The following is a 13,591-nucleotide window of genomic DNA, read 5'->3' as shown; positions in this document are numbered from 1 at the left end:
GCCGCCTTTACGCGTAAGGAAAGGGACGCTTCTGAATACGAGCGGGAGCTGCAGCTCGCGATTGACGACTATGAAGTCTAAGCAAACACTTCGATATAAGGCAACAATTTCGCGCAGGGCGTTCACATTATTCCAATATTAGGATTTCCCACGGCTCCGATGTCATCAAAAAAATTGTTGGGGTAACGTGTGCCCTTCGCGCGACGGGCACGTGACGGCACTGGTGAAACAGTGAGAGCGCCCAAGGCACAACGCGAAGCGGCAGACATATGCTGTTTTACGCATGCATTTACAGCGGACACAATTCTTCATAACTTCTGGCAGCTGTGTCACAATTTCCTAATGCATGTTACACGAACGGTGTGATTTCGTGCTTTAAGAAAGGGCACAAAAATACATCGTACAGCACATTTGCACTGCGTACTACGTGCACCCATGGGCACCGAGATGAAAACGTTTTGTGTATTTGAACCACGTACACAGCACGCGAAAAACGCAATCACGGTTAGTTATCTTTTGTATTGTGTTTCCGCGTGATGGGAATGCTATGTCAACGCCCCGCTTTATCCCCGCGATGAAGCAAAACGCGTTGAGCTGTACCAAGCGAGAAGCAATGAACCACATGGTTCAGAGCTGACTCGCTTTTGTATTAATAAATGAAGTGAAGGTTGAAGGTAAACATTCATTAAGCTGCGGATGTAATTGCATGAGAAAATGTTCGTGAATGCATGATGTGCATTTTCACATCGCAGTCAAAGGCCGACCTCGCCTGAACAACTTCACTAACTATTCCGCTACATCTGCATAACTTGCTTTAAATTTCAATGACAGATTGATGAGACAAATATATAAGATAGCGCATTTCCTTCTTGCAGCGTTAGCACTCGTGTTTGAGCTATTTATAGCAACGTACACACGATTTTCCTGTTCTTATGTCGATACCGAAACTGAAACTGAGGTGGTGGTGGCGCTAGTGTCGCCACCATCGCCCTGCCGCTTTTTTTTTTTTTTCTTCCCAGACATGGCGGCGTCCTGCATTTCGTGTGTGCGTCGTAGTGTCGTAGTGTCGAGTTTTGTTCATGCGGTCGACCTTTACTGCGTTACCTCGCATTGTGTGTTGTGTGTTGCGGTTACTGACGTAAGCGCAAGTTCTTCACTGAGTATGATGCGCGGCAGCGTGCAAATAGTCACCAGATGCCGGCCGTGCGACTCCGTTCTCTGCGACTCCTTTGTTCGGTGTGATCGAGGGACGTGATTCATGCTTTGGAGACCCTCTTTAGACCGTGCCCTCATCAAATGTTTCCACACATCAGTGAGTAGCAGCACCGCAATCCTTACTCGACGACACGCTCTGTGGGCCTGGAAAATGCCTTGACGTTCGAGCACTTCGGGAGCTATACCGGCGGACAGCCGGACGCGGGTAGCTTGGCCGTTCCTTGCTCTGCACATCGCTTGAAAACCGGCGGTCATCCTGCAGCGTACGCTGCCAGCGTGCTTTCTTGCCAGAGGTAAGTGATTTTGAATGTTACGCTTCGTACGTTGTCAGTCGTTCTTATTGTAGTATGCGTTGTCCCTGAAGGAAATCGCATAACTTGTTGGTTCGACATATCGTTGTTGTGTGCATGGTGCCCGCGCACGACGTTTGTCCAAGAGCGTAATCAGTAGTTATATAAAGTTTTGGTAATTAGCTCGTGCGCACGCGCTGCTCTATGTTAATATTTGCTGAAAGGAGACATTTTTCTCAGACACACCATCGTCATGTGTTTTATGCGTGCAGTTTACACTCGTCAACTTACTTGGGGTAAAGCAATGAAATCCAAGCTTGATTTATTTTTTTCTTTTGAACGAGCTCTAAAGGAATGATATCCAGCCACCGTCTTGTGCTATGAGCCGTGAATCAGTACAGTGGGAGAAATAAAGTGTATGTAGAGATATTTTCTTTAGGCGTGCATTTTGTGCGTCCTTAAGTAACGTGACCGCCAAAAGCGTTTAGGTTAGCACTCTTGGACATTGTTTGTCGTCTTTTAAGCAATAGCTAAGGTGGATTTGCTAAACATGCAATTTCTGCAGCATGACACTGTATTTAGTTTTGTCAGTTTCACCCATTTTTATCCTTTATGCGTGTTGACCTAATTTGGCAAAGCGTACTCTCATCTGAATTTGCTATTGCCCTCGGCACTGTATGTGCGTTCGTGCATTGCAGTTACGTGTGACAGTGGTATTACGTGCAAAATTCGTGAACACGGGGTGCCAGCAACACACCCGTGTTCACGAATTTTTCATCTCTTCAAGCTCCCATCTTACCCTCAACTTCTGCTTTTATTGGATTGGTATTACTTGTTTCCTAACTTCCGCAGCTGTATAGCTTGTTTTAAGCACTCATTACTGTGTTTATGTGCTAGTGCGTTTATGTAAAACCATTCATACGCTATTCGCGCTCTACTGGTGGAGCGATAGGTGGACTGCAGTTTTCCATGACTCCGGCAAGTATCATAAAGCACCACTTAAACAGCGCTGTAATCATACCCACGAGCTCGAGCTCAGGCTCTGTTACGGTACCATAAATTTTAATTTGCTAAAGTATGCTAAATTGCATAAAGTATGCTATAAATGTGGTTGCACATTGTGTATGTTGCTAAGGACGGAAACAAGCCACCCTGCATCTAAGGTAGATTATATGGCACTCACATGGCTTGTTTCGTTGAACCTGCAACGTGGCATAGACCAGGAATGGAGCGCAGTGTCATCCAATTCCCTCACCTATGCTGCGCTAAATGTTCAGCTGGATATGATAACGTACCAACTCGCCCAACTTCCCCTGCTAATCCATTGATATGGCACAGTGAAACACTGGCATGCGGAGCTTTGTTGGCTGTAAAAAAAGACATGTAGACCACAGAAATTCTGCAAAAAACCGGCAATTTTCGTCAAGCACAAAGTGTATTTCTCATAAATTATGTTGAAGGCAGCAAAGCACATGCTGTCGACATTCATTCTGTAGAATCCATGGGAAAGTGTATTGAGCAATAATCACATGAACGATGAGGCTTTGAAAATTTCAGATAACATATATTCACATTTTCTTAGATGGGTAATTGTCGAATGCCCATTATAGCATGTGGCTGACAAGGATGTGTGTTATTAGTGAAATATATTGACCTCCCTCATGTTATTTTCTGTCTAACACATAAGCTAATCAGTGCATAATGTGTTAGTTCCATGATGAACGAAGTTAAAAATGTCCCTGTATTTGTCAGTCCCATCTATTATTCGGTGTATGGTTTGCGTGAGACCATGCCTGCTTGGCATAACCTCTGAGTTGACTGGTAACAGCCTTATTACACAACTTTCTCTCAAAGCCTGTCCTACCAGCCAAATTCTCGGCAATGCTTTAACAAAGAAATTGTTGCAGCCGCCTCCCCTGCTGGTGATGACCATATGCAGCCAATGCTGATGTGAACCTGAGTGATGAACAAATGCAGGTAGGCCACAGCTCTGTTGTAAACAATTTTGATTATTGTTGTCACAGACCAAACTTGCGATTTATGTGTGACTACTCACATGTGGTGAGGTTCAATAAGTTCATCTGCTCAACAACATAGGAACATGTAGGAGTGCTAATGTGGAGTAGGAATCTTCGATAATACATAGGACATACGTGCCACACATCAACATCAAAGTTAAAATGCATTTAGATCTGAAGCTGCTCAATACTAAAGTGTGTCGTTCCATTTCTAGGTCTAGTTTAATCTAAAACAACAATATCATGCACCAAAACAGCCGAATTTGTCAAGTCTAGAAACCAGTTACAGTGTTGTGTTGCTGTTCCGTGTATCCCTGTGTATTATTATTCCTGTTTCCATTTGCATGTTTAGTAATGGCACCGCCCACAATTCCCGCATTGATTCAAGGAAATAGGGCCACATTCAAGAAATTTGGCTTTCATGTATACACCCTTGTACAGCAAAGAGATTTGTGTTATTGCTACAGTGTCATAATGAAGATAGCACAGAATACCCCACACAAATACACACCATGCAGGGGCCTCGCCAGAAAATTTTTTAATGGTAGCGGTCTTGCTATACATCATGTATTTTTGTGCTGTGTTCGTATGTGTGTGTGTGTGTTTATATGAACATGCAGCATTTTAAATTTTTGAGGGAGCTTGAAATCCCTCCTCCAGTTATGACAATCATGACATGACTTGTGATGTTTTGTGCAATATTTCATTCTTTTTTGCTGTTTTCATTTCATCATGTGTGAACGTTCTTGGAGCACCATTTTGAAGCTTTCCTACATATTCAAAGTTAGATGTGCCTGCCCCAGCGCGTACTCACACGGCGCATTCATATAGCTACAGCACTCCTTGGCGTAACAATACAAGAAGCCAAGTGACACAATCTACCTTATCGACCTTGGTCGTGCATTTTTCCTGTCTCATTGCTGAACCAAGGTCGGCTTGCAGTCAACTCCCTTGCTGATTTGTTGTGTGCAGTGAAGCTTTACACCGTGGCTCCTGAATCAGTACTCGGAGCTTTCCTAAGTTGAATGTTCGTGGTTATTATTGGGCGACCACCTAATTGCCAGCCAGAGATACCCTTCGGGACATAAATGCATGTGCTTCAGATAGGCACACCAAAAAGCAATGCTCTCCTGAGCGCATACAATGCCCTATCACATACTTTGGTACACACACATCTTCAAAAGCCATAGCATTTTTGGTCACGAATGCCAAGTGGAACACGACAAAGAGATTCCTCCATTGCAGGCAGCCTGCATACCATTGAGTGGCACCATGGGTGAATCTGTACCATATATCACCTTCTTTCGCACTGAAATTGGATCAAGGATGGAGATACCCTGCTAGGATCTATACCAGCCAGGCTAAACTTTTTTTAATGCATTGAGTGACACGTGGCCAAGGGGATGCGGATTTGTTGAGTTTGACATCCCAGAAATTAACAGTAGCACATCTGTTCTTAAAAATAGATATTTAGGTGACCTTGAACCAAGCATTGGTGAGAAAACACATTCCACAAATACAACAGCAGGGTGATTCAACGAGAGATCAAACTGCCTGTCTAGTCGATATGTTGTTTTGCCTGGGTTTTTATGTTTTATGTGGCACACTCAAAATGCACTGAACCGAAAATTTTATTTCCAGAAACGCTCCCGGCGTGGCAAAAAAATATTTGGAGGTGGCGGTGCGGGCCTCCTGTCTTTGCTCATGCAATGTTTTCGAATTTCACGGCAGAATTTAATGCGAACTGTAAATGACGTGTCCAAATTTTTTTCCTGGTTTTTAAAACCGCAATATTGTGAATTACATCCAAGCTTTTTTTATGCCGTTCTCAAAAGGAAGATGTTGAAAAAATGGCAAACACGGTAGAAATAAAAAAAAGTGTGCTAAGCTTGTAATAGGAAAGGCGCCTTGACGCCTTTCCTTTTTCAAACTGAAACTTCAGAACAGTGTCAAATATAGAAAAGAACCTTTGCAACATTTGTACGGAAGATCATTTTCCTACGGGCAATGCAAAAAAAGAAAAAAATAGTTAAGAAGCGAGTTTTTTTCAAAAAAGTTCATTTCCAAAAAATAAAATTAAACAATCCGGTCTCAACTTTGACGACAATTTTAGTGAAGAGTGCTTATGTCAGTGAACACACGGTTTTAATATCATATGTCCTCATTTGCTTTGTTCACGATATAACGGGCCAAAATTACCCTTGCTGTGTGCTCACTTTAGTGCGACTGATGGTTATCAGCTGGCGTTGTGCGTAAATCTCAGTTTTAGTTATTGTCATGCAGCAAAACCTTGCTCTGGTGGCTGTCCGTCAAGAAAAATATGTTTTCAGATTTATTTGTGCCTAGCGTATGCGAAAGTGGGCTGCTGCCCCCCTCTAAAGGGCGAATAGGACTCTTTGTGGAAGAATTTGGAGTCAATAACTATCATCAGTTTTTAAGTAGTGTTAAAACAATGCAAGAATTCAAGCTTTATGAGAATGCACATTCAGGCACTGCAGGAATGACCATTGTTTTAAGGTATGGTGTCATTTTATAGGCTAAGCGATGAGTCACTTACATATTGCCTTATGCCAAATGGTGCATCACTACAGTTTTCCTTCTTTGTTCTTGTATTTTATAGAAATCTGCTAAAAGGAGAGGGCAAGCAAACTTGTTACAATGAGCAACAGCTGTAACCTTCTATACACTCTTTTTATGAAACTCGCTCTGTTATTGAAATGTTGCATGAATCGATAGCTTACTCAGCCAGACATGATGAATGCACATTAGCTTGTGTGCTTATTAGTGTCCAGTTTCTTCAAAAGCTAAAAACAAAAAAAATATCAAATATGTATATTCTATAGAAAAGGCCGTCAATAGGCGCGTCACATATACTTCATTTTGCCCATCAAAACAACATATCTTTTGCGACTCACTTCTGCGGAATCTGTGTGGAGGAAGCGTAATAATGAAATACAGTTTTCTCGTTCAAAACAAGCTATGTTTGTCTAGGTAATGTGCCTTACATTTTATTTTGCTGATATTTGTTAACCACATTTGCATGATTGCAATGCACAACTCAATCAGTAGTGTGCTTGACTGGGACTGCTCCGGTTGGTGCAATATAAAAGGCAATGAAACAGCATTAGACAAGATGTGAAGATGACACACACGCCACTAGGAAACAAGGCAGTCAGAGCCAATGTGAGCACTTTTCTAGGTCTTTGGCCTAAAATGAAGGTATATGCAATAGCAACCTCCTATCTACTAATACATATAAGCGAATGCAAAGCAAACTGGTGGCGTGGCCGATGTATCATTTTATTTTTGATTCAACAAACCTGGAAATACATAATTTTGCGCTTCTCTGTTGACTATGTCATTGCAATGTCTTAAGCAGCTATCTTGGCAATGGGGTTTAATAAAACTGTTCACCGTGTATTTAGCTGACAGAGAGCGATAGCTTGAGCCATTTTCACAGCTGATTGGGGAAGTCATGTATGTACTGTTGATCATCATTCAAAGCCGCATAACCTTTCCATGTCATCGACGTTTGTAAATATTAATAGTCTCAGAGTGCCAGATGAAGTGCATTTATAAAGTTTATTGCCCAGGTATTGTTATAATAGTTGCACGCAGATAACCTAATAGGTAACAGCCAAAATGCATTCTCACACACTGACGATGCATCTTATCAAATTTACTTATGTTTGTAGCTTGTGGATGCTTCGAGAATTATTTCTTGGAAACCTTTTAAAATATGTGAATAGCAGCTTATACGAGCTCGTGCTTTTTAACCTATGTGCATTTTTATAGTAAAAAACATGTATTTGTATTTTTTGTTTAATATTTGTATTGCGTTTTTGCTCTAGATCTGCAAAGGAGCTGTCCTGAAGCACCATGCTTACTCAAGTCATGCAGCGAGAGTCAGGTAAATATTATGTTTCACATCCTGCAGCTGTGTTCGTGGTTCACTTGCAAAACTGTCATATTTTCATGAATTAGCAATGTGGGGAATTTTCTTCAAGACTGCGGTTGAGCAGCAAACAGTCGTGCCACTCTTCATCTTAAATGAAGGTAGGCATGCAAACACGAGCACAAGGAGAAAATCGGGACAACAGAATTGCTGACTAACATCTGAAGAAATGCAGAGCGGCTTGTGAAAGAAGGTAGACACAAACACTCACCTGCACACGGGCATGGGGCGACACTTATTAATCTGGTAGATGTGGGGCTTTACGTGAGAGAAATGTGATTTCGATACTAGCGAATAGTAGCTTGCATTCATTGAATTTTGGTGTGCATATACACCCTCGACAATGCAAAGATAATTTAGTGTGTTAGCCACTGGTTTACGACCTCTTACGTTCCGTTAATCTCTGAATAACACAGCAGCCCCTCTGTCCTATGTAGAAACAGCCACAGCTTTAAAGAACTTATAAACCAGAGCTACACAGCAATCAGTAAACTAGTGGGTGTGTCTTGCAAAAACATATTTGAGTCTGCCTTTTGTCTATTCCCGGCTCATTCTTTCTCAGTACAGTGGCGCAAATCTTACCCAGCCCATTGGCAGCCATAAGGGCAACATTAATGCCTTATCTACTTCTCACTTTCTTTAGCCTATGAGATAAGCACTGAATGTAAGGAACACCTAAGACACGCTTGTTACTATTGCTTTCTGCAACCACGTTCAGACGTAACAAAATGTGCTTCTTTAAACATTGAGCTACCGAGGCTACAATGCAAGAATGACCTACATCTAATAGATGCCTAACCAGTTCATTAAAGCTGGTGTTCATTGTGTGCACACACGACTTGGTGAGAAAATGCTTGATGAGAAGTTGAACAGTAGTTTTGAAGATCTAGGAGCATACTGCCATCACACGTGGTTCCCCAGAAACACTAAGGTAATTGTCCTGAAATTGTACTATTCTGTCATTATTCTGAGCCAATTATTTAGAATGGTTCAGCCCTCGTTCAATCACATCAAATTGTCTATTCACTGAGGTAACCACGGTTTCAAGTTTATCACCGCTACAAAAAAATTAATCATGTAATTGTCTACGTAATGAAAAACCTCAATAATATCTTTACCTAAGGCCTCCTCCAAGCATTTGTTCAACTATGCTAAGGTATAAATCAGTGAGAATTGGGGCATCTTTAAATCAATGCAAGTTCAATTCTGCGCATGTTACGCTTACTCTTGATATTTTGTTGTGGTTACCAATTTGAATCCATGGTTTACCTCAATGATTCAACAATTTGAGTAAATGGAGGATGGCCAAAGTTTACTGAAGTATTGCTTCAGAATGATAGTATACAACTTTAGGCATTTCCTTAGCATTTCAGGAAAACCAAGTTTGTTAGCAGTATTCTTCTGGAGCTTCAATACTGTTGTCAAACTTCAACTCCAAGCATTCAAAGCTTAGAAAAAAACGCTATTTTCATGTCATGCTTTAAACTCAATCTCTCACCAGTCTGTACACAAAATGAAGGCCAGCTTTAAACGCACAGTTACGCATCCATTAGATGCAGGTTATCCTAGATTTGGCAGTAGCCACTGTCACTGAACGTTTTAAAGAAGCTGATTGTGTCACAGTGCAAACATGGATGCAAAAATTAACAGTAACAAGCATGCCTTAGGTATTCTTTACACTCATTGCTTATGTCACAGGCTAAAGAAAGTGAGAATGCATACCGTGGTAATGCTGTCTTACGGCTGCCAATAAGCTACGTAAGATTTGGCGCCACCTTGCAGAGAGAATAACAGATAATAGACAAAAGTGCACTAACATTCATTTCGTAGAACCATCATAAAAATTTACCGATTGCGGTACAAGTGTGGTATAATGTTTCTCTTCGCTGTTGTTGCTTCTCCAAAGAGCAAATGGGCCGCTATGTTTACCAGAGATTAACGAAACATCAGGAGTCATAAACTAGAGGTTTCCATCTAATATAATCTTGCATTGTCGAGAGTGTAAATGCACGCCAAATTAAATGAATTGCGTAGTTTCATACAACAGTGGAAGTGTAAAAACCTGTAATGGTAGAAGCTTGGCATATTCGATAGTAGTGGAACCGCATGTGTGAGCCATCTGTCAGCTGACTTGCATGACGAAGAGAAATCAGATTCCTGAAGTGTTATCTCTCACGTAAAGCTCCAAGTGTGCCGGATTAATAAGTGTCTCCCTATCCCTGCTCATGCGTGTAAAGGTATTTGTGTCCACTTTCTTTTCCACCACTGTATGCCTCTTCAATTTGTTTGCTGGTGTTTGTGTTGGCCCCACTTCTTTCTTGTGCCTGCGTTTGCATGCCTACCTTTGTTTTAGGTGAATCATTACCAATTTGTTCAGCTTTCTGTCATTCTAAATATTCTTCACCAGCTTTGAATAGTTGAACATGGAGTCCAGTATTGCCGTACGAACTGGCAGACATGATGCCGAGCACGTGTGGTAGCCTTTGACCTGCATGTGAAAGCCCAAGATATTCTGTGTCAATTATTGCAAGGCACTATATTTCATAATTCTAGCCAGCACATAGCTGCCCTCATCAAAAACAGCACAGGAGAAATCTGCCTATTAGTACCTTGTAACTGCAAAATAATCCGAGTCTCGGAGTTCGGTATTGTTCACAGTCAATCTATTTGAAATGATTGCAGGGTTGCATAACCTCAGGAACTTATAGCAATTTGTGTGAAATTTGTGTGAAGACATCATCCAGCCATCCGCACTGTAGATCCACAGTAAACATGGCAAAAATTCAACAAATGCACCTGCAAAGATCTGAAAGGTGTTCTGAAAAACACAGTAATGCCGAGGCTTTTTGTAAGAAATGTTGTCTGTAACATATCAGTGATAATAAATGAAAGGGTGGCAGGATTGCATTGTCACACAAACTTGGTGATGTTTATAGAATGGTCGACGAAGTATACGTTCTGGTTGATCATTTAATACACTAGACAAGAACGAAGAAAGAGACCAAAACAACACCAGCAAAATTTCAATGATGAATCAGTACCACCTTGCCCAACTGTCCAGTTCTGATGGTGCCCTGATTAGAATCTTTTGGTCAGTAGATGATTACCTTTTATTTATTGAGTGCTGAGGGTTCGAGACTACGGCAAATGCATCTCACTTTCTACGAAAAAAGTGATGCTAGTTTGAAGTCACGTCTGCTGTCTGAGCAATGATGGCACTCAATTTGGGGACCCAAGCATATAGGTCAGTGGCTGCTACACATGCTGCGACATAAGCAGTCTGTTAGGCCAATTATATACTTCAGTTGGCCCATTCAGTGCTGGTGACAAATGGCATCATGTTTGTTGCCTAAGACCTGTGTTGAATATTGAACAATATGCTGTGTCCATTTTGCATCTCTGCCATTTCTCAGACTGATTTTGTCACATTTTCCCCTAGTTGCCATTATTTTTATCGCACTCAGCTAGTAATGCTTCTATGGTTCGGGACGAAGAGGACGGAAAGCAATAGGCGAGGCCCAGTTTTCGTTAAACACTACCATTACTGAAAAAAAAAACACGTAATGGATTCAAAGAAACATGGGAAAAAACAATTTAAAAACCTCTTTTAATTGCGCTTTATGGAAATTGATTTCATTCTTATGCTGCAGCATTCACAGCGATACAGTTAAACAGCACACTTATGAATAATGAAATTTGTAAGGTATGGCCTACCAGAGTAATCTATTTATTTTAGTATAAGTACTCTTTAGTCTTCACATTGTGTTTGAGCATAGGAATATGAACAAAAAATATAAACAATTAAAACCATACACCTTACTTGGATGACGTGGTTATCTGTGCCTGTCCTCCACAAAGTTTTCTATAAACTTTCATGCTTCCCATCGTGCCAAAAAAGGAAGAGTTCTGCATGCAGCGCATTCACGGCACACTAACGCAACACGCTCACACCATCTTGGACGTGAAGGACGTTAGCATACATTGTAGCTTTTTTTTCTGTGCTGTTTCACTTAGATTTGCAAACTCAAGTGCCAGTGCACAAACAATCTTTAGTGAATTGCATCTGATGCCAACATATGTGTATGTGTACTTTGTGTATGTGTATTTTCAAGTCTATTACAAGGAGGAGGAGGAGGAATAAACTTTTATTGAGACCAGCAATTTGTTCGGAAATGAAAAAGTTATTTCGAGGAAGGTCTCCCCTTAAAGGACACTAAAGGGAAACCTTAGATCAGTTTAGACAAATAAATTATTATTTAAGGTCTGTAATGTCATTATTTTACTTTCATAGGTAAAAAAGTAGAAGAGGAAATGAAGGCCAGTGTTTCACTTCTTGAATTTCATGCTAAAACTCACCACATACAGGTCAACATGATGTTGCGAAGATCACGTCTTTTTGGTATTTTGGCCACACTGGTTCGCTAAAATTCTGTGAACCTTATGTTAAGATTTGGGTCTGTAGGAACACAATGTAAAGATTATTGCCCGTAGCAGGCGCTGGCAAAATCATGGTCACGGAGAGCTGGTGTGGGAACGTCTGTGCAGCATCGCCTCGTGTATCTTCTTTTTGCGCATTGTCTTGCTTGCCAATGCCAGAAGCAGAGCTAGTTGGTAGGAATACATGATAAAAGATGGTAGGCATAAAACACGGACACAAGAAAGAAGTTGGGACAACACAAACGCCGACTAAACTTGTTCGTCTAGTCGGTTAGTCAGCATTTGTGTTGTCCTGACTTCTCTCTTTGTGTTCTAGTTTGCATGCCTACCGTCTTTAATGAATCGCCTGCCAAGCATCTTCTCGCGTAAAGAGTGGTGTCGTTGGTACTCTGAAGTTGTTTGCACTAAATGACAGAAGTTGTTTTTCTCTTTAAAATCTTTTTAACCCGTTTCCTACCACAGACGATCTGAGTTCGTACACGGTTTGTACTGCTCCTACCGAAGAACTGGGCTCGTCCACGCTGAAAGAAGCGTTTGCGTGCGCTGCAATTAAGATACTCTGATTCAGTTTGCTGCGCTGTCTTGACTTACACAGATAGTGCAGTAAAAAATATAAAACACGCTCAAAGCATGCATTTTATTGAGACAGGCGGGATTCTCGCAGCTTGAATTAGAAAAGGGTGTACGTGCGCGAGTGCCGGCAACAGCTTTGTTCAGCTGTTCGCTTAAGTTTTGTGGAACGAAGAATATCAGTGCCCCTGCAAGTGTGGCAGCGACTACACAGAATATTTTTTTTTCTAAATCCTCAGATTTGGATGACCACCGAATCTCAACGTATCGACAGTGCACGGCTATAGTTGTAAAGAAACCTCCAACGTCACGACGCATCCAGGGCTTTTTTTACGGGCTCCTTTTCCCGCACATTATTATTTTTTTTTAATTTCAAAGACATTTTCTGCACCAAAGACTGAATAAAAAATTAGGGCACCTTCTGTGTTGCAGGGAGTGATGCCAATCTTCCGCATACTTTCAAAAATATTTTTCTTTTATCTTGCAAATAAAGTGCCTTTAAAAAGTTTTTTAGTTGTTTCGGGACACGTGAAATCAAATGGGCAAATAAAAAAATGGTATTTTTATAGTTTTTTAACAAAAAACTCGGTAGGGAAAGAGTGGTTGCTTGCATATTTTAGTCAAAGATGGCTGGTATAAGAAAAAGCGACATGGAGTCTCAAAGCACACAGCGAGGACATCTGTTGACGTACTTTGTAGCTAATTGGGTTTGCACACCAGCCTTGGCAATCAACGATGTACTAGAACGTTACGGACATGTGGACTGATACATGCTGCCTTTTATTTGACTTGATATGGTTTAAGCCTTTGGTCAAGTTATTGCAACTGGTTTCATTGATGTTATTGCTCCAAATTTAGCAAAAGCAGTTTATTTGTTTTTATTCAATTCTGTTCTAGCATGCTGGAAAAGTACTTCAAAGCACACCCAATCTGGCTGACTGCACTACCTCAAGAAAACTGCCTTCTACCATCTGCAAGTTCCTAAGAAGGTACTTTATGAAGCAAGCCAGCAGGGCGTACGTGTTAGGCATGGCAGCACGGAGAACAAATAAACGAGTATTGGTGCAGAGATGCATTCATTGATTCCGTGCTGCTTCAACATGTGG

General features: G+C 41.2%; 1 long non-coding RNA gene across 1 annotated transcript; it reads left to right on the top strand.

Moving 5' to 3' along the window:
- The first annotated feature begins 1,064 nt into the window (after nt 1-1,064).
- On the top strand, nt 1,065-7,439 carry LOC119377940 (uncharacterized). Its single transcript, XR_005180891.2, has 3 exons — nt 1,065-1,508; nt 3,413-3,482; nt 7,375-7,439. It is a non-coding gene; the product is annotated as an uncharacterized LOC119377940 (long non-coding RNA).
- Nucleotides 7,440-13,591: the final 6,152 nt, after the last annotated feature.

The sequence above is a fragment of the Rhipicephalus sanguineus genome, unplaced genomic scaffold, assembly GCF_013339695.2.
Source record: "Rhipicephalus sanguineus isolate Rsan-2018 unplaced genomic scaffold, BIME_Rsan_1.4 Seq6255, whole genome shotgun sequence".
NCBI lineage: Eukaryota > Metazoa > Arthropoda > Arachnida > Ixodida > Ixodidae > Rhipicephalus > Rhipicephalus sanguineus.
This window is presented reverse-complemented; position numbering and strand designations above follow the sequence as displayed.